The 26,467-nt window shown below is 41.6% G+C and overlaps 1 non-coding gene across 1 annotated transcript; it reads right to left on the reverse strand.

Annotated features, from left to right (window-relative positions):
* Positions 1–8,327: 8,327 nt before the first annotated feature.
* Positions 8,328–8,434, reverse strand: LOC125549637 (small nucleolar RNA R71). The gene has a single exon (XR_007301413.1). It is a non-coding gene; the product is annotated as a small nucleolar RNA R71 (small nucleolar RNA).
* Between the last annotated feature and the right edge of the window lie 18,033 nt (positions 8,435–26,467).

Below are 26,467 nucleotides of genomic sequence, written 5' to 3' on the forward strand. Positions count from 1 at the left end.
TGGTGTTATGTGAACGTTGACTACATGACACTTCACCATTATTTGGGCCTTGAGGAAGGCATTGGGAAGTAATAAGTAGATGATGGGTTGCTAGAGTGACAGAAGCTTAAACCCTAGTTTATGCGTTGCTTCGTAAGGGGCTGATTTGGATCCATATGTTTCATGCTATGGTTAGGTTTGCCTTAATACTTTTGTTGTAGTTGCGAATGCTTGCAATGGAGGTTAATCATAAGTGGGATACTTGTCCAAGTAAGGGTAGTACCCAAGCATCGGCCCACCCACATACCAAATTATCAAAGTACCGAACGCGAATCATATGAACGTGATGAAACCTAGATTGACGATATTCCCATGTGTCCTAGGGAGCGCTTTTCTCTATATAAGAGTTTGTCCAGGCTTGCCCTTTGCTACAAAAAGGATTGGGCCACCTTGCTGCACTTTATTTACTTTTGTTACTTGTTGCTCGTTACCAATTATCTTATCACAAAACTATCTGTTACCTATAATTTCAGTGCTTGTAGAGAATACCTTATTGAAAACCGCTTATCATTTCCTTTTGCTCCTCGTTGGGTTCGACACTCTTACTTATCGAAAGTACTACGATAGATCCCCTATACTTGTGGGTCATCAAGACTCTTTTCTGGCGCCATTGCCGGTGAGTGAAGCGCCTTTGGTAGGTGGAATTTGGTAAGGAAAAACTTATATAGTGTGCTGAAATTTACTGTCACTTGTTACTATGGAAAGTAATCCTCTAAGGGCTTGTTCAGGGTATCTTCACCTCGACCAGTAGAGCAAAGAGTTGCTCCTCAACCTACTGAAGCTACTAAAAATGAAAATGTCTACCTTGAAATTCCTTCGGGTATGATAGAAAAACTGCTAGCTAATCCTTTTGCAGGAGACGGAACAATGCATCCTGATGAGCACCTAATGTATGTGGATGAAGTTTGTGGATTATTTAAGCTTGCAGGTGTGCCTGATGATGTTATTAAGAAGAAGGTATTCCCTTTATCTTTGTAGGGAGATGAATTGACATGGTATAGGCTATGTGATGATATGGGATCATGGAACTACAAACGATTGAAATTGGAATTTCATCAGAAGTTTTATCCTATGCATCTTGTTCATCGTGATCGCAATTATATATATAATTTTTGGCCTCGCGAAGGAGAAAGCATCGCTCAAGCTTGGGGGAGTCTTAAATCAATGTTATATTCATGCCCCAATCATGAGCTCTCAAGAGAAATAATTATTCAAAATTTATATGCTCAGCTTTCTGATAGCTATCGCACCATGCTCAAGACTATTGAATTCAAATGGGATTTATTGGAAAGAATTAAAAGCAACTCTGAAGATTTGGACCTCAACGAAGGTAAGGAGTTAGATATGACACCTAAGTTTGATTGTGTTAAATATTTTATGGATACCGATGTTTTCCGTAAATTTAGCACTAAATATGGACTTGACTCTGAAATAGTAGGTTCTTTCTGTGAATCTTTTGCTACTCATGTTGATCTCCCTAGGGAGAAGTGGTTTAAATATCATCCTCTCATTGAAGTAAAAGTAGCTACACCTATTAAAGTTGAAGAAAAGACTGTCACTTATAATGATCCTATTGTTCCTACTGCTTACGTTGAGAAACCACCTTTTCCTGTTAGGATAAAAGATCATGCTAAAGCTTCAACTGTGGTTCGTAAAAGCAATATTAGAACCTATACACCTCCTGAGCAAATTAAAGTTGAACCTAATATTGCTATTGTTAAAGATATCTTGTCTGATAATATTGATGGGCATGTTATTCATTTCCGTGATGAGACTGCTAGAATTGCTAAACCTTGTGCTAAAGATAAATCTAGATCTTTGGTAGGCATGCATGTTATTTCTGTTAAAATAGGAGATCATTGTTATCATGGCTTATGTGATATGGTTTCCAGTGCTAGTGCTATACCTCATGACTTATACAAAGAAATTATGCATGATATTGCACCTGCTGAGATAGAAGATATTGATGTCACAATTAAACTTGCCAATAGAGATACTATTTCACCAATTGGAATTGTTAGAGATGTTGAAGTCTTGTGTGGGAAAACTAAATATCCTGCTGATTTTCTTGTTCTTGGTTCCCCACAAGATATCTTTTGTCCCATTATATTTGGTAGACCCTTCTTGAACACAGTTAATGCTAAGATAGATTGCGAAAAGGATGTTGTTACTATTGGTTTAGGTGATATGTCTCGTGAATTTAATTTCTCTAAATTTCGTAGACAACACCGTGAAGAGGAATTTCCTAGTAAAGATGAAATTATTGGTCTTGCTTCTATTGCCGTACCTCCTAGTGATCCTTTAGAACAATATCTGTTAGACCATGAAAATGATATGTTTATGAATGAAAGAAGGGAAATAGATGAAGTATTCTTTAAACAGGAACCCATCTTGAAACACAATTTGCATGTCGAAATCCTACGGGATCCTCCTCCACCCAAGGGTGATCCCGTGTTTGAGCTCAAACCGTTACCTGATACTCTTAAATATGCTTATCTTGATGAGAAAAAGATATATCTTGTTATTATTAGTGCTAACCTTTCAGAGCATGAAGAAGAGAGATTGTTGAAAACTCTGAAGAAGCACCATGCTGCTATTGGATATACTCTCAATGATCTTAAGGGCATTAGTCCCACACTACGTCAACACAAAATAAATTTTGAGAAACATGCCAAACCAGTTCGTGATCACCAACGACGGCTGAATCCTAAGATGAAAGAAGTGGTAAGAAAGGAAATACTAAATTAAGCTCCTTGAGGCAGGTATAATTTATCCGATTGCTGATAGTAAGTGGGTAAGTCATGTCCATTGGGTCCCTAAAAAGGGAGGTATTACTATCGTTCCTAATGATAAAGATGAATTGATTCTGCAAAGAATTATTCCAGGTTATAGGATGGTAATTGATTTCCGCAAATTAAATAAGGCTACTAAAAAAGATCATTACCCCTTACCTTTTATTGATCAAATGCTAGAAAGATTATCCAAACATAGAAATTTTTGCTTTCTAGATGGTTATTCTGGTTTCTCTCAAATACCTGTGTCAGCTGATGATCAATCTAAGACCACTTTTACTTGCCTGTTCGGTACTTTTGCTTATAGACGTATGCCTTTTGGTTTATGTAATGCACCCACTACCTTCCAAAGATGCATGATGGCTATATTCTCTGACTTCTGTGAAAAGATTTGTGAGGTTTACATGGACGATTTCTCCGTCTATGGATCCTCTTTTGATGATTGCTTAAGCAACCTTGATCGAGTTTTGCAGAGATGTGAAGAAACTAACCTTGTCTCGAATTGGGAGAAGTGCCACTTTATGGTTAATGAAGGTATTTTCTTGGGGCATAAAGTTTCTGAAAGAGGTATTGAAGTTGATAAAGCTAAGGTTGATGCCATTGAAAAGATGCCATGTCCCAAGGACATCAAAGGTATAAGAAGTTTCCTTGGTCACGCTGGTTTTTATAGGAGGTTCATTAAGGACTTCTCCAAAATATCTCGGCCTCTAACTAATTTATTGCAAAAAGATATACCATTTGTTTTTGATGATGATTGCGTACAAGCATTTGAAATACTTAAGAAAGCATTGATCTCTGCACCTATTGTTCAGCCACCTGATTGGAATTTACCCTTTGAAATTATGTGTGATGCCCGTGATTATGCTGTAGGTGATGTTCTAGGACAAAGAGTTGATAAGAAATTAAATGTTATTCAATATGCTAGTAAAACTCTAGACAATGCCCAGAGAAATTATGCTACAACTGAAAAAGAATTCTTAGCAGTTGTATTTGCTTGTGATAAGTTCAGACCTTATATTGTTGATTCTAAAGTAACTATTCACACAGATCATCCTGCTATTAAATATCTTATGGAAAAGAAAGATGCTAAACCTAGACTTATTAGATGGGTTCTCTTGCTACAAGAATTTGATTTGCATATTATTGATAGAAAGGGAGCTGAGAACCCCGTTGCAGACAACTTGTCTAGGCTAGAGAATGTTCTTGATGACCCACTACCTATTGACGATAGCTTTCCTAATGAACAACTAAATTTCATAAATGCTTCTCATACTGCTCCATGGTATGCTGATTATGCTAATTACATTGTTGCGAAATTTATACCACCTAGTTTCACATACTAGAAAAAGAAAAAGTTCTTCTATGATTTGAAACATTACTTTTGGGATGACCGACATATTTATAAAAAAGGAGTAGATGGTGTTATTAGACATTGTGTACCTGAGCATGAACAGGAACAGATCCTACGCAAGTGTCACTCTGAAGCTTATGGAGGACACCACGCTGGAGATAGAACTGCACATAAGGTATTGCAATCCGGTTTTTATTGGCCTACTCTCTTCAAGGATGCCCGTAAGTTTGTTTTATCTTGTGATGAATGTCAAAGAATTGGTAATATTAGTAGACGTCAAGAAATGCCTATGAATTATTCACTTGTTATTGAACCATTTGATGTTTGGGGATTTGAATATATGGGACATTTTCCTTCCTCTAATGGGTATACACATATTTTAGTTGCTGTTGATTATGTTACTAAGTGGGTAGAAGCTATTCCAACTAGTAGTGCTGATCATAACACCTCTATTAAGATGCTTAAAGAAGTTATTTTTCCAAGGTTTGGAGTCCCTCGATACTTAATGACTGATGGTGGTTCACATTTTATTCATGGTGCTTTCCGTAAAATGCTTGCTAAATATGATGTTAATAATAGAATCGCATCTCCTTATCACCCACAGTCTAGTGGTCAGGTAGAATTGAGTAATATAGAACTTAAATTAATTTTACAAAAGACAATTAATAGATCTAGAAAGAATTGGTCCAAGAAACATCATGATGCTTTATGGGCCTATAGAACTGCATATAAAAATCCTATGGGTATGTCTCCGTATAAAATGGTTTATGGAAAAGCATGTCACTTACCTCTCGAACTAGAACATAAGGCTTATTGGGCTATTAAAGAGCTCAATTATGATTTCAATCTTGCTGGTGAGAAGAGGTTATTTGACATTAGCTCACTCGATGAATGGAGAACCCAAGCCTATGAGAATGCCAAATTATTTAAAGAAAAAGTTAAAAGATGGCATGACAAAAGAATACAAAAGCGTGAGTTTAATGTAGGTGATTATGTATTGCTATACAACTCTCGTTTAAGATTTTTTGCAGGAAAACTTCTCTCTAAATGGGAAGGTCCTTACGTTATCGAGGAGGTCTATTGTTCCGGTGCCATAAAAATCAACAATTTCGAAGACACAAATCCGAAGGTGGTGAATGGTCAAAGAATTAAACATTATATCTCAGGTAATCCTATAAATGTTGAAACCAATGTTATTGAAACCGTAACCCCAGAGGAATACATAAGCGACACTTTCCGGAACGTTTCAGACTCCGAAAAGGAATAGGTATGTGGTACGGTAAGTAAACCGACTCCAAAACAGTTCTAATGGCAATTTTCTTCCATTTGGAATATTTAGAAAAATAGAAAAATAAGAAGCAGTCCATGAAGGATAGGAGGGCTCCACGAGGGTGGAGGGCGCGCCCTACCCCCCTGGGCGTGCCCCCTACCTCGTGGGCACCTCGTGTGCTCGCCGGACTCCGTTTTCTTACATGACACGTATTTTGGTCGGTAAAAATTCATTATATAACCTCTCGAAGGTTTTGACCACCGTATCATGCAAAAATCTCATGTCTTTGTTTCGAGCTGTTTTTCTGACAGATCCAGGTCGTCATGTCGTCTTAAAGTGCCCCCAAGGACTAGTTCTTCGAGAAGGTCACCAACCCCTACCTCGCGGAAGTGCTGCAACACCCTCAAACCATTTAGATGCGTGAGGGGTTGTTGCACATCCACGATGTTGAGGGACAAAGGAAGACCGGAAGCACGGAGTCAAGGCTCGAAGCATTGGAGTAAGAAGTTTTCAAGTGTCAGGAGATGGTGGAGAGTGGACTCGATTCCAATCACATTATGATCACGGAGTTCACCAATAACCACAAGCTGGACTTCAAGGACATTGGGGAGTCCATCTTCAAGCTTCATGAGAAAATCGAGCACCTCCAAGCCCAGATCTATGACCTGCAAAATAAAAATTGTGAGTATAAATATAGATTCAAGAGGATGAGTTTGGCTGCAGATTTGAGGTTTCAGGAGACTCGACCATCCTTCTATGATGGTGAGCCTATGCCTTGGAAGAAGGATGACAAGCCTGATAGCACATTCGTTCATATAGTATTTCAAGCCTTTTTGCATAACAAATCAAACCTATGACCAAAGTTTTTACTTATAAAGTATTCATTCTTATAGAAATATCCCTATTATGATATTTTTACAACATTTATTCATATCTTGCAGGACTGGTGCGTTTAGGCACCCAAACTTCATCGAAAGTATTCACTACCTTCAAGCTGGGGATCATATTGTGCGAAAAGATAGAACTAGAAGGGGCGAGCTGAAAAGAACCAGGGACTTACGCACCTAGTCAGACAGAGAAGAGCAGATGTCTATTTGTGAGCGTGAGAAGGGGGTGGGATGGCGCGACCGGCGAGACGCATGTCTGATCCCATGCGCGAGGCCACGAGAAAGCAGAGGAGTAGAGGGGGTCGAAGGAAAGAAAACCACCAGGGTTGACTGCCTTTTTCTCCCCTTCTCCTCGCTGCCCTCCAGGAGACTGGCCCACCACTAGATCGAACCAGGGAAGAAAAGGGGGATCGAGGGAAGGGAGAAGAAGAGGAGATCAGAGGCCGCTCCACCTTGCTGCCGCCCCTTACCTCCGACCTGTTGCCGCCCCTGATTGCCGACTTGCTGCTCTCCCCTCCAACGATAATGCCGACCTGCTGCTCTCCAACCCTGACGCTCGCTGCTGTTCGTATCCAACTTCGATGATCGCTGCCGCTACATCTCCTCGACACCAACAGCGGGACGCCGGACTCCTGGTGGTGCTCTGCTCCGGCTGGTCGGCTGACCTCCCGCGAAGGCCGCCACGACTCCTTCCCAAGGCCGGGTTCTCTGCTGCTGATCTTCACCGAGTCTTCTTTACCTCGCTGCAGCTCTACCCCAAGGATCCTCTGCTGCTACTCTTCTTCAACTGCAACTTCTAAAGCTTCGAATCGAAGATCATCAAGACCCATAGGCTCTGAAGCTCTGTTTTCTCTTGTTCCGGTTCTCTGAATATATGCACTGTTGGATCTGAAAATTACTCTGTTACATGTGTACCCTTGCTGAAATCTCATGTATTCCTACTGAATTGTTGTGACACTTGTTGGATATCAAGTTAGTAGTTATTCTCCTGTGAGGTGTTGTCACTTTAATTGGTTGCATAAGTTGTGTGTGATGTATGAACCATCTTCCATGTGCTAGTTTACTTGTCTGTATGATTGCAAGAAAACCACTAAAAAAGAGACAGTCCTTTTCTGAATCCTTTACCTTTACTGCATATTATTTTGTTTTACCTAGCTCTAGTAGCTGCTTGTTGTCACTACAGTTTGATTCATCTGTTCCGTGGTTCTGAATGTTTCAAATGTGTGCTTTGAAGTTCTAGATCCTTGTGGAGAACACGACATCTGTAGTTTGGGCGCAGAAACCCTGCTATATTACACTTGATCATTTTGGCACCGTTACCGGGGATCTAAATTTCTTTAGCACATTAGTAGAAGTAGATCAGAATTTATTTTAGGTCGATTATGTAGTATTTCTGGCAACTAACCATTTCCTAACATTGGCTGCAGTTTTGAGAGAAACTAGCATGTGTCAATTTCAGGAACTTTACAGGAAATTGTCTTATGCTTCAACCTGAATATTCACTAGAGCCATTTGATCCAGAAATTGAAAGGACTTTATTGAGAAGAAGAAGAGAGAATCAAACACGGTTTCAAGTTGCCAAAACTTTGCAAGATCAAGAAGAAAAAAAGATGTCTGATCCAGTACCTTTGCTCAGGGACTTGTGGATCCCAAAAGATCATGGGATACCAGGAGAAATGGTGCAACCACTTATTCAGGCGAACAATTTTGAATTGAAGCCTGCTCTGATTAACATGGTACAATAGTCCAGATTTGGTGGAATAGCTTTAGAAGACCCACATGAGCATATAAGGACTTTCTTGGAGTATTGTAGCACCCTCAAGCAAAATGGAGTTTCACCGAGTGCTATCAGATTATCACTATTCCCATTTTCCTTGAGAGATGGAGCAAGAGTATGGCTTCACTCGTTGCCTGAACATCTGAAAGATACTTGGGAGACTTTATTGCAGAAATTTCTTAAGAGATACTTTCCACCCACAAAAGCTGCCGAATACAGGGACAAGTTAACAAGGTTTACTCAATATGATGGAGAAAGTTTGTATGACGCATGGTAAAGGTTCAACTCTTTAATCAGAATGTGTCCTCATCATGGTTTAGAAAGATGGCTGGTGTTACAAACCTTTTACAAAGGACTGTCCACTCAGACCAGGGCTTTTGTCGATTCTGCTGTTGGAGGAGGAATCATGAACAAAACCCTTGATGAAGCATTTGCATTGATTGAAAGTATGGCGTCTCATCATTTCCAATGGTCAAGTGAAAGAGCAATGGCACCACCACATCCTGGTGTGTATAATGTGTCTGCAAATGATAGCATGGTGGCTCAGATTGACATCTTGAACAAGAAGATGGATAGTATCATGTCAAATTGCATCGGTACATCTGTAGCTTTAGTAAGTGTGCCTCAAATGTGTGATGTATGTGGCCAGGAAGGTCATCCTTCAATAGAATGTACCTTTTATTCAGCAATTGGATCATCAGTTTCAGAAGTAAGTTATGCCCAAGGTCAAGGTCCATTCTCAAACAGCTATAATCCTTCTTGGAGGAACCACCCAAACTTGTCGTACAAGAACAATCAGTCATATGCAAGTGGATCGACAGTACAAGGAAATCGACCACCAAATCATCCAAGTCAATTTCAAGTGCCGAGGCAGAATGAACAACAAAATGTTTAGTCAAATGGAATGGAGGAAATCATGAAGATGCAGTTGGAATTAATGAACAAGATGACAAATGAAGTTAATGGCTTAAAAGATTCTATTAAGATGCTTGTGAGCAAAGTGGATAGTATGGTGGGAGAAAATGAAGCAAGGCTGCCTGCTCAACCAATTCCAAACCTGAAAGCTCACTATGGGGCAATATGTTCAGTTGATGCAGTGACTACAAGGAGTGGAGTTATGACAAGACCATTACTTCCTATTCCAAAGGCATATGTGCCTCCTGCTATGAGGCCAAGTTCATCCGGAACTCCACCTTCAACATCATCAGAGAAAATAAAGGAGAAAGGAGTTGATAACTGAATTGAAACTGAAGTCAAATTTCCTAGTTTTCAAAAAAGAGCTGAGCCTTTGCTAGAGGAATCAATAACCAACAACATTCCCTTTCCTGAGAGCTTCAACAAATCCAAAGATGACAAGCAATTTGCCAAATTATTGGAAACTTTGAAAGGAGTTCAGATTACTATTCCTATTCTTGAAATTGTTTTGCATGTTCTGATGTATGCCAAATATTTCAAGGAATTATTAACAAAGAAAATAAGCATGTCTGAGATAGAAGTTATAACTCTATCAAAGGAATGCAGTGCAATAATTCAGAATTCCATGCTTGAAAATTGGATGATTCAGGAAATTTTTGTGTGCCATGTGTGATTGGAAACAAAACTTACAGTGCTCTATGTGACTTGGGCTCAAGTGTTAGTGTGTTACCACATCCAGTTAGCAAAAGGATGTTCTTGGGATAATTAAATCCAACATCCATAACTCCCAGTTGGCTGACAGAACATATAGGAGACCTGTTGGAATTATTGAGGATGTTCCAATCAAAGTTGGGAAGTTTGCTTATCCGGTTGACTTTGTAGTGCTAGATATGGAGGACAAGAGTGAGGCCGTGATTCTTGGAAGACCATTTTTGGCCACAGCTAGTGCACTTATTGATGTCCAAGAAGCTAAATTGAGCTTGAGGTTCAGAAATGAAAAGGTGGAGTTTGACATGAAGCATGCAACACATGTTCCGCAAAGAGAAGAACACTGCTACAGAATTGATACATTATAGAAATGTGTGGAAGAAGGTTACGAAGAGAGGTATGGAAGTAATTGTTGTGCGGTAGTTGAGGAGGACAATAGTGAAATTAGATATGAGGAAATCAGACCTGTGAGCATGTTGGAAAGTAGTGCAAGGTCATTAGAGAAGATGCAACCAAGGCAAATAGAAACGAAACAACTTCCAGAAAGTCTGAAGTATGCATTCTTAGACAATGAAAACCAGTGGCCAATTATCGTAAACAGTGAGTTGACGGAAATGCAAATAAAAGGGCTTCAAGCAGTTTTGCAAAAGTACAAGGATGTTATTGGATATTCGATCGATGATATGAAAGGGATAAATCCTGCTGTTTGTTCTCACAGGAATTACTTGAAAGAAAGTAGTGTGCCAATTAGAGAAAGTCAAAGAAGGTTAAATCCCCATTTGCAACAGGTTGTCAAAAAGGAGATTCTTAAATTGCTCTCTGCTGATATCATATACCCAATTTAGGACATCGAGTGGGTGAGCCCCATTCACATGGTGCCCAAAAAGGGAGGAATAACTGTTATTGAAAATGAACAAGGGCAAACAATTCCTAGTAGGACTGTCACAGGGTGGACAATGGTCAATGACTTCAGAAAGATAAATGAAGTAACAAGGAAGGGCCATTTTCCTTTACCATTTATTGACCAAATGCTGGAAAGGCTTGATGGGCATGAATATTTCTGCTGCTTAGATGGGTATTCAAGATTCTCGCAAATCCCAATTCACACAGATGATCAAGATAAAACAACTTTCACTTGCCCATATGGAACATTTACTTACAAAAGACTAGCTTATGGACTTTGTAATGCACCCCAACATTTCAAAGGTTTATACTTTCTATATTCTCCAATATGATAGGAATCAAAGTGGAGGTGTTCATAGATGATATTACAATCGTTGGAAAAAGTTATGAAGATTGCTTGAAAAATCTGGCAGCAGTTCTTTAGAGGTGTTCACAACACAATCTAGTCCTAAACTGGGAGAAATGTCAGTTTCTTGTAAGGGAAGGAATTATTTTGGGACATTTGGTATCTGAAAGAGGAATTGAGGTTGATCAAGCAAAAGTCGAAGTAATATCAAAACTTCCACCACCTGTAAATGTGAAGGGAGTGAGGAGCTTTTTGGGACACGCTGGGTTCTATAGAAGATTCATAAAGGATTTCTCCAAGATAGCCAAACCCCTCACTAATATCCTAAACAATGATGTCAAGTTCAACTTTGATGCCGAATGTTAAAAATCCTTCAACCTGCTCAAGGAAGCATTGGTCACTGCTCAAGTAGTGCAACCCCCTGACTGGGAATTACCATTTGCGATAATGTGTGATGCAAGCGACTTTGCTGTAGGTGCAGTACTTGGACAAAAAAAGGAAAAGATTTGCATGTAATATACTGTGCTAGCAAAACACTTGATGATGCTCAAGCTAATTACACAACCATCAAAAAGGAGTTGTTGGCAGTAGTGTATCCCTTTGACAAATTCAGGCAATATCTTGTGGGATCTCATTGTATAGTTTACACAGACCACGCTGCAATCAGATATTTAGTCAGCAAGAAAGAAGCTAAGCCAAGGTTAATTAGATGGATACTCTTGCTTCAAGAATTTGATGTGGAAATCAAGGACAAGAAAGGAGCCGAAAATGTTGTGGCAGATCACTTGTCGAGATTGCAAAACAATGTGGTAGACTCCTTACCCATCAATGATGTTTCACCAGGGAGAAATCTTATGCAAGTGACTAGTATACAAAACTATACACTATGGTATGCAGATATAGTTAAATATCTGGTCTGTAACAAAATTCCTGCAGATTTTGGGTATCAGAAGAAGAAGAAATTCTTATCTGATATGAAGCACTTCTTTTGGGATGAACCTTACTTATTCAAGCATTTGTGCTGATGGTATTGTTCGAAGATGCTTGCCGGAAAGTGAAACTAAAAGTGTGATCTATCATTGCCATTCATCCCCTTATGGAGGTCATGCGAGTACTCGAAAGACTCAAACAAAAATTTTGCAAGCAGGATTTTATTGGCCAACTTTATTCAAGGAGGTACACTCCTATATTGAAGCTTGTGATCCTTGTCAAAGAACTGGAAAGATTTAAAAAAGGCAAGAGATGCCCCAAAAAGGAATTCTTGAAGTAGAGCTCTTTGATGTATGGGGAATTGATTATGTTGGACCCCTTTCCATCATCAAAAGGGTACAAATACATATTGGTGGCAGTGGACTATGTGTCAAAATGGGTTGAGGTTGTGCCAACCGTCAATGCTGATTCCAAGTCAGTTTGCAATTTATTCAAGCAAGTGATCTTTCCAAGATTTGGTGTGCCATGGATTGTTATCAGTGATGGAGGAACACATTTCAACAACTCCAAACTAGAATCTCTCTTAGCAAAATATGGAGTTCATAATCATAGAATTACAACTCCATATCACCCACAAGCAAATGGACAAGTGGAGATGTCTAATAGAGAAATAAAGGCTATCCTCGAGAAGGTAGTATCAAAGTCATGGTCTGACTGGGTACTGAAATTACCAGACACACTATGGGCATATAGAACAGCTTATAAAACACCAATTGGAATGTCACCATTCAGGTTAATATATGGAAAAGCATGCCATCTACCTGTTGAACTTGAACACAAAGCTGAATGGGCACTAAGCAAACTCAATATGGACCTTGATGCAGCAGGAAAACATAGAAAACTTCAACTCTATGAAATGGAAGAACTGAGAGCTGACTCTTACGAGAGTGCAAGAATCTACAAAGAAAAGACCAAGATCTGGCATGACAAGCATATATTGAGGAAAGAATTTCATCTTGGACAGTTGGTGTTGGTCTATGATACTAGGTTTCATTTATTTCCCGGTAAATTCAAGTCAAGATGGTATGGCCCTTGCAAGGTGAAGAAGATTCTGAAAAGTGGTGCTATCCAAGTGTAAAGTACTTATGGAGGTCTCTTCCTTGTAAATGGTCAAAGACTGAAGCCCTATATCCCTGGAGACACACCTTTGATTTCTGAAGATGAGAAGGTAAGCGAAGATCAAGACCTGGAGAAGGAAATTCAAGAAGGCGAGGGGAGCCAAGAGGTGGTGTCAATCCCTGCAGGACCTTGACCCGACTGAAGAGACATGGTTGAGCTAAAGACCTAAAACAAGCGATTTTCAGGGGGCAACCTGAATTTTTAATAATTTCTTTTCCTTATTTAGTTTTCATAGGAAATTTTTATGTGTTTATGTCTTTCTTTTTCAGCGAATAAAGGCAAGGGGAGCACAAACAGGGCACACAAACAGAGAAGAGTGGAGAGAAGAAACTAGGGGAGAAGATTATACAAACACCAGGTGATTCTGTTCCACTTGAAGCAACCTTTAGAAAGTTCAGTATCATATGTGGCATTTAATCGCATTGAAAATCTTTCTTTTTCTGCATTGTGACACATTACTCATCACTGCAAAGTAGGATTCACCCCAAGAAAGATTGTTGATTCTCTTAATATTAAAACTATGCAGATGTATTCTTCTTATGGTAAATTGTGATAATGAATACTTTGTACCTCCGTGTAAATGTTCAATGGGAATGCCTTGAGTCTAAGTGAAACCTACTGATGAATTGATGTGATGTGTCTGACTGTCCCAAGTTAAGATAAGTAACTGGTGGCACTTAAGTAGTAACTATGATCTCTGGATCTGTAGTCTGTGAAAAACAGTGCCATTAGCTATGGATCTCTCTTTCAATTACTCTTGTCTTACTTAAGCTAAGTAATTTTTAAATATATATAAAATATGTTTATAATAATTTTAGTCTGATCGACCTACAGTAGCATGTCATGTTCCCTAGATCGGTGGCTTGTGAAATCTGGTAGATTGGACTATAAAATTTTATATAAAAATGCTATAATTGTCGAACCAGGTGTATACCATGTTCTCTGGATCGGTGGTATATTCCTATGGGGAGACAATAACTAAAAAATGCTATAATTTTCGAACCATGTGTATACCATGTTCTCTGGATCGGTGGTATGTTCCTTTGGGGAGACAATAACAAAAAAATTCTAATAATTGGCCGAGCCAGGTGTATACCATGTTCTCGGGATCGGTGGTATGTTCCTTTGGTGAGACTGATATATTATCATCACTTGTGCTTTAAATTCAATTAGTAACTTGTTTTTCTAATTGATTTTGGGGTCCCAAATTATCTTAGGGCTGAAGACACAGCCAGCTCTTGATTAATAGGATTCAATTTCACTCAAGGCTATTAACTTGGAACATTTACAGTGTGTTATAAATTATTGTTTATCACAATTTAGCTTCAGTAGAGTACAGTTGCCTAGTTCTAGTATTGTCGGAATCACTATCTACCCAAAAGTGCATCTTTACTAGGCAGTGTGGTTTGTGTCACCATCATTTTCCTTTACTTGAGGACAAGCAGAGATCTGGGTGTGGGGGAAATTGATAGCATATTCATTCATATAGTATTTCAAGCCTTTTTGTATAACAAATCAAACCTATGACCACAGTTTTTACTTATAAAGTATTCATTCTTATAGAAATATCCCTATTATGATATTTTTACAACATTTATTCATATCTTGCAGGACTGGTGCGTTTAGGCACCCAAACTTCATCGAAAGTGTTTACTACCTTCAAGCTGGGGATCATCTTGTGCGAAAAGATAGAACTAGAAGGGGTGAGCCGAAAAGAACCAGGGACTTATGAACCTAGTCAGACAGAGAAGAGCAGATGTCTGTTTGTGAGCGTGAGAAGGGGCTGGTCTGGCGCGACCAGCGAGACGCATGTCTGATCCCACGCGCGAGGCCACGAGAAAGCAGAGGAGTAGAGGGGGTCGAAGGAAAGAAAACCACCAGGGCCGACTACCTTTTTCTCCCCTTCTCCTCGCTGCCCTCCAGGAGACTGACCCACCACCAGATCGAACCAGGGAAGAAAAGGGGGATCTAGGGAAGGGAGAAGAAGAGGAGATCAGAGGCCGCTCCACCTTGCTGCCGCCACTGACCGCCGACCTGTTGCCGCCACTGATCGCCGACCTGCTGCTCTCCCCTCAAACGACAATGCCGACCTGCTGCTCTCCAACCCCGACGCTCGCTACTGTTCGTCTCCAACTCCGACGATCGCCGCCGCTACATCTCCTCGACACCAACAGTGGGACGCCGGACTCCTGGTGGTGCTCTGCTCCGGGTGGTCGGCTAACCTCCCGCGAAGGCCGCCACGACTCCTTCCCAAGGCCGGGTTCTCTGCTGCTGATCTTCACTGAGTCTTCTTTACCTCATTGCAGCTCTACCCCAAGGATCCTCTGCTGCTACTCTTCTTCGACTGCAACTTCTAAAGCTTCGAATCAAAGATCATCAAGACCCATAGGCTCTGAACCTCTCTTTTCTCTTGTTCCGGTTCTCTGAATATATGCACTGTTGGATCTGAAAATTACTCTGTTACCTGTGTACCCTTGCTGAAATCTCATGTATTCCTACTGAATTGTTGTGACACTTGTTGGATATCAAGTTAGTAGTTATTCTCCTGTGAGGTGTTGTCACTTTAATTGGTTGCACAAGTTGTGTGTGATGTCTGAACCATCTTCCATGTGCTAGTTTACTTGTCTGTTTGATTGCAAGAAAACCACTAAAAAGAGACAGTCCTTTTTCTGAACCCTTTACCTTTACTGCATATTATTTTGTTTTACCTAGCTCTAGTAGCTGCTTGTTGTCACTACAGTTTGATTCATCTGTTCCGTGGTTCTGAATGTTTCAAATGTGTGCTTAGAAGTTGTAGATCCTTGTGGAGAACACGACATCCGTAGTTTGGGCACAGAAACCCTGCTATATTACACTTGATCAAAGCCTACGCCATCAACAAAACCACCATCTTCTTCACCAACAAAGGAGACATAACCACATGGGTATGGGCACTCCCCTTGGCAACTGCCAAGCTAGGGGGAGTGCCCCGGTATAGTATGACCATCACTTTTATCTTTACCTTTTTTCTTAGTTCGATCCTTTTGATAATATCTTGATCTAGTAGAATAAAAGCTTTTTAGTATGATCTAGTTGTGAGTTTTGCTTTATGATCCTTCTATGTAATCGAGTCTATGAGCTATATAATAAAGATTAGTGTTGAGTCAAGGGCTTGATTATTTTTCCATGATCTTGAGTGAATAAAAGAAAAGAGAAAGAATAAAAGGAATAAAAGAGATCATATGGATCTTATGGAGACTAATGAGCTCACATAGAAAGAGTATGATGAATAAAAGTTGTTGAGAGTTGACAAACATAGTTTTGGTCATCGTTGCAATTAATAGGAAGTAATAAAGAAAGAGAGGTCTTCGCATATAAATATACTATCTTGGACATCTTTTATGATTGTGAGCACTCATTAAAATATGACATGCTAAAGAGTTGACGTAGGACAAGGAATACAACGTAATGGGTTATGTTTTCTTGCATCTGAGATAAATTATATTGTCTTGGATCATCCAACATGATTGAGCTTGCCTTCCCCCCTCATGCTAGCCAAACACCTTGCACCAAGCAAAGATACTACTTGTGCTTCCAAATATCCCTAAACCCAGTTTTGCCATGAGAGTCCCCATATCTACCTATGGATTGAGTAAGATCCTTCAAGTAAGTTGTCATCGGTGCAAGCAATAAAAAAATTTGCTCTCTAAATATGTATGCCTTATTAGTGTAGGAGAAAATAAGCTTTATATGATCGTGTGATATGGAAGAAATAAAAGTGACAGACTGCATAATAAAGGTCCATATCACAAGTGGCAATATAAAGTGACGTTCTTTCGCATTAAGATTTTGTGCATCCAACCATAAAAGCGCATGATAACCTCTGCTTCCCTCTGTGAAGGGCCTATCTTTTACTTTTATCTCCTACCTTACATAAGATTCATGGTGATCTTCACCCTTCCTTTTTAAATTTTAACTTTTGGCAAGCACAACATCTTGGAAAGATCCTGGTATATATGGCTAATTGGATGTGAGTTTTCATGAACTATTATTGTTATCATTACCCTTGAGGTAAAACGTTGGGAGGCAAAACTATAAGCCCCTATATTTCTCTGTGTCCGATTAAAACTCCATACCCATAAGTATTGCATGAGTGTTAGCAATTGTGAAAGACTATATGATAGTTGAGTATGTGGACTTGCTGAAAAGCTCTTATATTGACTCTTTCCTATGTTATGATAAATTGCAATTGCTCCAATGACTGAGATTATAGTTTGTTAGTTTTCAATGAAGTTTATGATTCATACTTGAAATTGTGATTTAATTGTTACTCTAGCATAAGAGATCTTATGACAAGAATTATAAAAGTTGCTGCTCTAAAAATGATCATGATGCCCTCATGTCCGTATTTTATTTTTATCGACACCTCTATCTCTAAACATGTGGACATATTTTTCGATTGCGGCTTTCGCTTGAGGACAAGCAAGGTCTAAGCTTGGGGGAGTTGATATGTCCATTTTGCATCATGCTTTTATATCGATATTTATTGCATTATGGGCTGTTATTACACATTATGTCACAATACTTATGCCTATTCTCTCTTATTTTACAAGGTTTACATAAAGAGGGAGAATGCCGGCAGCTGGGATTCTGGGCTGGAAAAGGAGCGAATAATAGAGACCTATTCTGCACAGCTCCAAAAGTCCTGAAACTTCACGGAAGTCATTTTCAGAATATATAATAAATAATGAGCGCAAGAAGTTCCAAAGGGGGGCCACACCCTGCCCACGAGAGTGGGGGGCGCGCCCTACCCCCCTGGGCGCGCCCCCTACCTCGTGGGCCCCCTAGTGGCCCTCCGATTCCCATCTTCTGCTGTATGGAGTCTTTCGATGAGGAAAAAATCATAAGCCATCTTTCCAGACGAGACTCTGCCGCCACGAGGTGGAACCTTGGCGGAACCAATCTAGGGCTCCGGTGGAGCTGTTCTACGGGGGAAACTTCCCTCCAGGAGAGGGAAATCATCGCCATCATCATCACCAACGATCCTCTCATTAGGAGGGGGTCAATCTCCATCAACATCTTCACTAGCACCATCTCCTCTCAAACCCTAGTTCATCTCTTGTATCCAATTCTTGCCTCCATGTCCGGGATTGGTACCTGTGGGTTGCTAGTAGTGTTAATTACTCCTTGTAGTTGATGCTAGTTGGTTTATTTGGTGGAAGATCATATGTTCAGATCCTATATGCACATTAATACCCATCTGATTATGAACATGAATATGCTTTGTGAGTAGTTACGTTTGTTCCTGAGGACATGCGAGAAGTCTTGCTATTAGTAGTCATGTGAATTTTGTATTCGTTCGATATTTTGATGAGATGTATGTTGTCTCTCCTCTAGTGGTGTTATGTGAACGTCGACTACATGACACTTCACCATTATTTGGGCCTAGAGGAAGGCATTGGGAAGTAATAAGTAGATGATGGGTTGCTAGAGTGACAGAAGCTTAAACCCTAGTGTATGCATTGCTTCGTAAGGGGATGATTTGGATCCATATGTTTCATGCTATGGTTAGGTTTGCCTTAATACTTTTGTTGTAGTTACGGATGCTTGCAATAGAGGTTAATCATAAGTGGGATACTTTTCCAAGTAAGGGCAGTACCCAAGCACCGGTCCACCCACATACCAAATTATCAAAGTACCGAACGTGAATCATATGAATGTGATGAAACCTAGCTTGACGATATTCCCATGTGTCCTCGGGAGCGCTTTTCTCCATATAAGAGTTTGTCCAGGCTTGTCCTTTGCTACAAAAAGGATTGGGCCACCTTACTGCACTTTATTTACTTTTGTTACTTGTTGCTCGTTACCAATTATCTTATCACAAAACTAACGGTTACCTATAATTTCAGTGCTTGCAGAGAATACCTTGCTGAAAACTTATCATTTCCTTCTGCTCCTCGTTGGGTTCGACACTCTTACTTATCGAAAGGACTACGATAGATCCCCTATACTTGTGGGTCATCATTCACCCATCATCAGCAACGTGCAAGTCACCAAGACCCTCATCGACGGCGGCGTAGGGCTCAACTTGTAACACCCCGGATGTAACTTGCCATATTTGTACTCCGACTCTTGCCATTTCGGCTTTAAGTTATGAGATTCCCTTCGTGGTTGGGTTTTTGTCTTCGTTTTGAATTTTGTCCATGTCATGCATTCCATATCATGTCATCATGTGCATCTCATTTGCATACGTGTTCGTCTCATGCATCCGAGCTTTTCCCCGTTGTCCGTTTTGCAATCCGACACTCCTACGTGCACCGGCGTCCCCTTTTGTCTCTTTTCATGAGCGGGTGTTAAAAATTCTTGGAATGGACTGAGATTTTCCAAGCGGCCTTGGTACACTACAGGTAGACCGCCTGTCAAATTTCGTGCCATTTGGAGTCCGTTTGATACTCCAACGGTTAACCGGGGAGCCATAAAGGCCTCGTGTGCGTTCCAGCCCAACACCCCTGCAAAACGGCCCAATAACCCATCCAAACCACTCCCATGTCCTCCGTTGTCGGATCACGATCGCGTGGTCGAAAACTACACCTCATTTGGACAGTCCTACCTCCTCCTACCTATAAATATGTGCTCCTCGTCCAAATCCGGGTTCAAAACCCTAATTTTTCGTCCTCTCCGCCGTCGGACGTGTCCGCTCCCGCCGGACACGCCCGCACCGCCGCCCGCAGCCAGTCGCGCCTCGCCACATGTCCGCCGCCGACCCGGCGAGCATGCAGCGGGCCCGCCCGGCCCGTTCGCCGCCTCACGCTCCCCCCCCCCCGCGCGCTCGAGTGCCGCCGCCACGCCGCTGCATCGCCACCGCCGCCCGAAGTCCCGGGCCAGCTCCTCCGGCCGCCATCTCCGACGCCGGCCGCCGCCGCTGACCTCGCGGGCCGCGCCGCCCCGCCACCGGTCTCCTCCGCCGCCCGCACCTCCCCTTGCCCGGACCCGCCTCCCTGCACCTTCCGGCCGTCGTCCTCTCAAGCTCCGGCGTCCGTCTCCGACAAGCACACTGGCGAGCCTCGATCCGGCAAACCTTGGGATGCGCTCCGAACCCTAGATCTGAGAGGTTGACCCCCCCCTTTTTCTCCAAGTCTTCTCTGTGCAACTTTTTATGCCTCTGCTCATCATGCTATAACTTCATGTGTGCTGCTCCGTTTTGTGCATGTAATATATCAAAATGTTCATCATGATGTGCTCTACATTTTGTTACATTGTGGCATGCTTGTTTGAGTTCGTCTTGATGCCCTAATCACTGATGCTAGAGTGCTATAAATTGTTAGGTGCTGATTCTTATCAGAGTATGAGGATTTGTCATTTTTGTCACATTTGTTGTGTGCTGCATATGGGCATGAGCTCTACATGTGTTTTGATCTATGCCATGCCATCTTTACAGGGGTGCTTGCCATGTATTTTTGTGATCCTTGTGGTGACTAGCACAAGCATGCAAACTAGCCTTCGTGATATTGCTGATTTCAGGGACTTAGGATTTTACAAACTCCTTGTTCTGCTGTTATTTTTATGCCATGTAACCATGATGCTACAGTGAGATACATGATAGTTTTAAGTTGCTTCAATAAGGATGATTTGGACATATGGTTATGCTCTATCCATCCATGTCCCTGTTTGCAATTATGGAGTGCTTTAGCGTGTCTTAATATTGCTCTACTTTAGCTATAAAATGTTCCTGGCAGATTGTTTACATGTTAATCAATTTTTCCATGGTTCTTGTAGTCGATCCATGCATGCTATGAACTTGCTCTTGCCATGGTTAGCTTCATGAACATGTATTCTTGCTGATTCTATGCTTATCTTATCATGCAATGCTTTGTGATGAGTGAATCAAGCTCGCAAAGATGCCTTCATAATTCTGTTTATGCCATGCTCAATTTTCTGCAAAGTCTGAAGATGTTAATAAAACTTGCTATGTTTACATGGGTGCCACCATATCTTCTGTGCCTTGTTGGCTCATGGTCAGTAAGGGACTTTTGTTTTATGCATTTATTAGTTTCATGCCATGCCTTTGTTTGCTATGATCTGTTCCTGTAGCATGTTGTTAGATTGCTCTAAACATTGCTTCCTGATGTTATTACTGGCATTTTAGTATATTTCACTAAGTCTGTGAAGTTGATATCTTTTGCACTTTTGCCATGCTTGTTTGACCCTACTCTTTTGTGATTTAGCCATAGCTTGGTGTTCAACTTTTATCAAGAATCTTGAGTAGATCACTGCCATATGCTTTGTTGTTATGTTGGAGTGCAGTATCTTAGTTTCTTGTTGCATTCTAGATGGCATCGTGCTGTTAATCGCAGAATTTTGCCATTCTTGTTTTGCTTGCCATTTGCAAACCGTGCATCCGATTCCGGTGATCTTTATGTCGATTTCGACCGAAATAAACTCATATTTCCAGCGGCGCACTAGGTTTGCCAAGTTGATGCCTTGTTCATCCTTTTCCTTCCGGAGCACGCATATGCATTGCATATCACATCGGACATATCATGTCATGTTTTGCATCATGTTGCTTGCGCATTGCACCGTGGTTGATTGTTGTTTCCTTTGCTTGTGTTCTTGCTTTGGGTAGAGCCGAGAGATGAGTACGTAATCGAGGAACTTGTTGAGTACGCTTACGAGGATCAAGCTTTCGTCAACTGTGAGAATTTTGCAAGCAAGATGACCATACCCTCGAAATCACTTCTATCTTTGCTTGCTAGTTGTTCGCTCTATTGCCATGCTGCGATGCCTACCACTTGCTATATCATGCCTCCCATATTTCCATGCCAAGCCTCTAACCCACCTTTCCTAGCAAACCGTTGTTTGGCTATGTTACCACTTTGCTCAGCCCCTCTTATAGCGTTGCTAGTTGTAGGTGAAGTTGAAGTTTGTTCCTTCTTGGAACATGGATATTTGTTGGGATATCATTATTATATCTTGTTTACTTTAATGCATCTATATACTTGGTAAAGGGTGGAAGGCTCGGCCTTATGCCTGGTGTTTTGTTCCACTCTTGCCACCCTAGTTTCCGCCATACCAGTGTTATGTTCCTTGATTTTGCATTCCTTACGCGGTTGGGTGTTATCGGAACCCCTTGACAGTTCGCTTTGAATAAAACTACTCCAGCAAGGCCCAACCTTGGTTTTACCATTTGCCACCTAAGCCTTTTCCCTTGTGTTCCGCGGACTCAAGGGTCATCTTTATTTTAAACCCCCGGTCCAGTGCTCCTCTGAGTGTTGGTCCAACCTGTCAGCCGCCAGTGGCCACCAGGGGCAACTCTGGGTTGGCCTACCATAATCTTAGACAATCCGGTGTGCCCTAAGAACAAGATATGTGCAGCTCCTATCGGGATTTGTCAGCACATTTGGGCGGCTTTGCCGGTCTTGTTTTATCATTGTCGAAATGTCTTGTAACCGGGATTCCAAGTCTGATCGGGTCTTCCTAGGAGAAGGGATATCCTTCATTGACCGTGAGAGCTTGTGATGGGCTAAGTTGGGACACCCTGCAGGGTTTTGAACTTTCAAAAGCCGTGCCTGCGGTTATGGGCATATGGGAATTTGTTAATGTCCGGTTGTAGAAAACTTGACACTTACCTTAATTAAAATGAATCAACTGAGTGTGTAGCCGTGATGGTCTCTTTTCGGTGGAGTCCGGGAAGAGAACACGATCTCGTGTTATGCTTGAACGTAAGTAGCTTCAGGATCACTTCTTGATCATTATTAGCTTCTCGACCGTGCTTTGCTTCTTTTCTCGCTCTCTTTTGCGTAAGTTAGCCACCATATATGCTAGTGCTTGCTGCAGCTCCACCTCACTACCCCTTTCTTACCTTAAGCTTAAATAGTCTTGATCGCGAGGGTGTGGGATTGCTGATTCCCCATGACTCACAGATACTTCCAAATAGATGCAGGTGCCGATGAAGCCAGTGCTGGGGACGCTACCGAACTCAAGTGGGAGTTCGACGAGGATTCGGGCCATTACTATGTTTCTTTTTCGGATGAGTAGTAGAGGAGCCTAGTTGGGGGGATCGGGGATCTAGCATTTGGGGTGTTCTTTCTTTCTTTTGGTTCCGTAGTCGGACATTGTTTGTATTCTGGATGATGTATGATATATTTATGTATTGTGTGAAGTGGCGATTGTAAGCCGACTCTTTATCCCTTTCTTATTCAGTACATGGGATGTGTAAAGATTACCCCTCTTGCAACATGCCTACCATGCGGTTATGCCTCTAAGTCGTGCCCCGACACGTGGGAGATATAGCCGCATCGTGGGTGTTACAAGTTGGTATCAAAGCCTTCCCCGACTTAGGAGCCCCCTGCTTGATCGAATCGCTGACGTTGTTGAGTCTAGAAGAAAATGTTTTGAGTCTTAGGATTATATATATATATATATCGGAGAGTAGGATTCTTTTTACTCCTCAGTCCCTTCGTCTCTCTGGTGAGGCCTCCTGACGTAGAGTTTTGACTCTTCTCTCCTCAAATTTCACTAAAAAAATTAGGATCACGCGGGTATCTTGGACTCGTTCCGATGGTTTTGTGACGAGAACATTGTTCTTGGTGCCTCCTGACATTTAGGGGTTGTGGCAGTGTCCCGGGGAGTTGAGCTCTGAGGTGTTGTCGTCACAATTTTATCGTTGTAGTTCTGGAATACCTGAGTTCACTGACATCGAAAACTCTTTTATGCAGTTGTTGGTGAGATAACCTCGACGCCACCCAGTACCGGGGCGGGAGTTCGGGAGTATTGCCATAACTCATATAACAAATGCTTTTCGAAGGTTGAGGTAAATGATTTCCGAAGTTTTCTTGGTTATGTGTTGAAGGATGGATACAGCTGGATGTAGGATTTTCTAGTTTTGGGTGAGATATTATGCTTCCCCTGTATCCCCAACACCTGATTGCATAACCAGAAAGTTTCGGGAGTTTCATAGGTGGGAATTCATGTAGCTCTAGTATTTCTTCCTGTAGATATTTGGTTTGTGATTGGGTAATCCTTACCAATTATTTGTTCATATTTGTACCTTGTTGTTTTATTCATCTACCTTTATCTAAGTGCCTTATCAACTTAATGGAAGTGTGATGATTTACTTTGGAATTCATTCGTTCATTCTTGTTCAAATGTTAAGGCTATATGTTGCAATTTCGATCCTTTGGTTCAGCTTGAATATATGTCTTTCAAGATGCTAACGGATGTCAACCTCTTCAGGATGGCTCCTCCAACGCGTCAGAATCCGGAACCTCTGCCACCACCTCCACCTCCGGAGGCATGGCAAGCTGTCATGGCCGCCAGCAACACCAACACTCAGATGCTTTTCCAACTCTTGCAAGAGCGCAACCAAGGGCAAGGCAACCAAGGAAATCAAGGCCAAGGCAACAATCAGCCTCAGTTTGCTACCCTCAATCAGTTCCTCGCAAACCAGCTGAAGTCCTTCAGTAACTGTGTCGAGGCCACAGACGCCGACGACTGGCTCGTGGATATCTGCAAACATTTTGAGTGTAGAAATCTCAGGCCTGAGGACTTTGTCAAGTTTGCTTATGAGTGGTATCAACTCAAGGACCAAGCTACTGAGTGGTATCAACAATACAGAGATGCCAGAGGAGGTCGTGTGATTACCTGGGATGATTTCCGTCGAGACTTCAAAGCTCACCACATTCCACAAAGTGTTGCTGAGAGTAAGCGCGAGGAGTTCCGCAATCTCAAGCAAGGCAGCATGTCTGTTTACCAATACAATATCCTGTTTCAGAGGCTCGCTCGCTTCGCTAAACAAGACGTCTCTGATGAAAAGAGCATGATTTATCAATTCAGAGGTCGCCTTAGAGAAGATCTGCAATTACCTCTCGTGTTTTTTGAGCCGACCAAGTATGATGAATTCTACAACATGGCACTAAAGCAAGAAGCTGCTCAGCTCAAGTGTGATGCATCTAAGAAGAGAGTCAGGGATGCAGCTCCATCTTCTTCTTCAACTCAAGTGGCAGCTAAGCAATAGAAGTTCTGGTTGCCTCCTCCTCCATTTCGTCAGTCTTACCAGCAGAAGAGTAAAGGTGGCAATGGATCTTCCCACCCACCCAACCCAGGCTATCAGAACAAAGCGCAGCCTCATACTCCAAGGTCAAGTGCTCCTTATCACCGTCCGCTCTCAGAGGTTACTTGCAACAAGTGTCAGCAGAAAGGGCACTATGCAAACAAATGCTTCAACCAAAGGCGCCTTCCGCCTCCTCCTCCTGTGAGATCTGCCAGCAATGTAGTGGTCAAGCATAATTCCAAGGTTGCAAAGGTCAACATGATGAACGCAGCTCAGGCAGAGGATTCTTCAAAAGTGATCATGGGTAACCTTCCTGTTAATGATTTTCCTGCAAAAGTTCTTTTTGACACTGGTGCATCGCTTAGTTTCATCTCAAGACCATTTGCATCAAAGCATGAGTTGGCTTTCCAAGTTTTTCCTAGTCCGTTAGTAGTTGTCTCACCGGGTAAATGCATGAACGCTAACTCCATGGTTCCGGATGTTTCTATCAAGATGGGTGACTATAAGTTTATGTCTTCTCCAATTATCCTTGGCGACTCGGATATTGATCTAATTCTCAGCATGGACTGGCTTTCTAAGCACAAGGCTCAGCTTGATTGTGCTGCCAGGCAGATTCAATTGACACACTCGTCTGAGGATGTGATCATCTATGCCGCTCGTGATGAAACCATTTGGCTGTTTTCTCTCAATGAGAAGGGCGAGTTGAATGCCATATCTCAGATTCCAGTCGTTTGTGAATATCAAGACGTCTTTCCAGAAGAGCTTCCAGGAATGCCTCCTCACCGGCTAGTTGAATTCATCATCGATCTTGAGCCTGGCTCGGAACCTGTTTGCAAACGTCCTTACAATCTTGGACCAGAAGAGTTGAATGAGTTGAAGAAACAACTTGATGAACAAGAACGTATGGGTCTGATCAGACCGAGTTCATCTCCATGGGGTTGTGGTGTTCTTTTTGTCAAGAAGAAGGATGGCATGGACCGACTTTGTGTCAACTACCGTCCATTGAACAAGAAGACAATAAATAACAAGTATCCACTTCCCAACATCAATGAGCTATTCGAGCAACTTCAGGGTGCCCAAGTATTCTCCAAGCTTGACCTCCGTATGGGTTATCATCAGATTTGCATTCGTGAACAAGATATCCCCAAGACAGCATTCAGAACAAGCTATGGTTCTTATGAATACACTATCATGTCTTTCGGCCTTGTCAATGCTCCTCCAACGTTCTCTCGCATGATGAACTTCATCTTCAACCCTTACACAAATGATTTCTTCTTGGTGTATCTCGATGATATTTTGGTCTTTTCCAAGAACAAGGAGGACCATGCCAAGCATTTGAGAT

This window comes from Triticum urartu, chromosome 3A (genome assembly GCF_056163025.1).
Source record: "Triticum urartu cultivar PI428250 chromosome 3A, HENAU_Tu73, whole genome shotgun sequence".
NCBI lineage: Eukaryota > Viridiplantae > Streptophyta > Magnoliopsida > Poales > Poaceae > Triticum > Triticum urartu.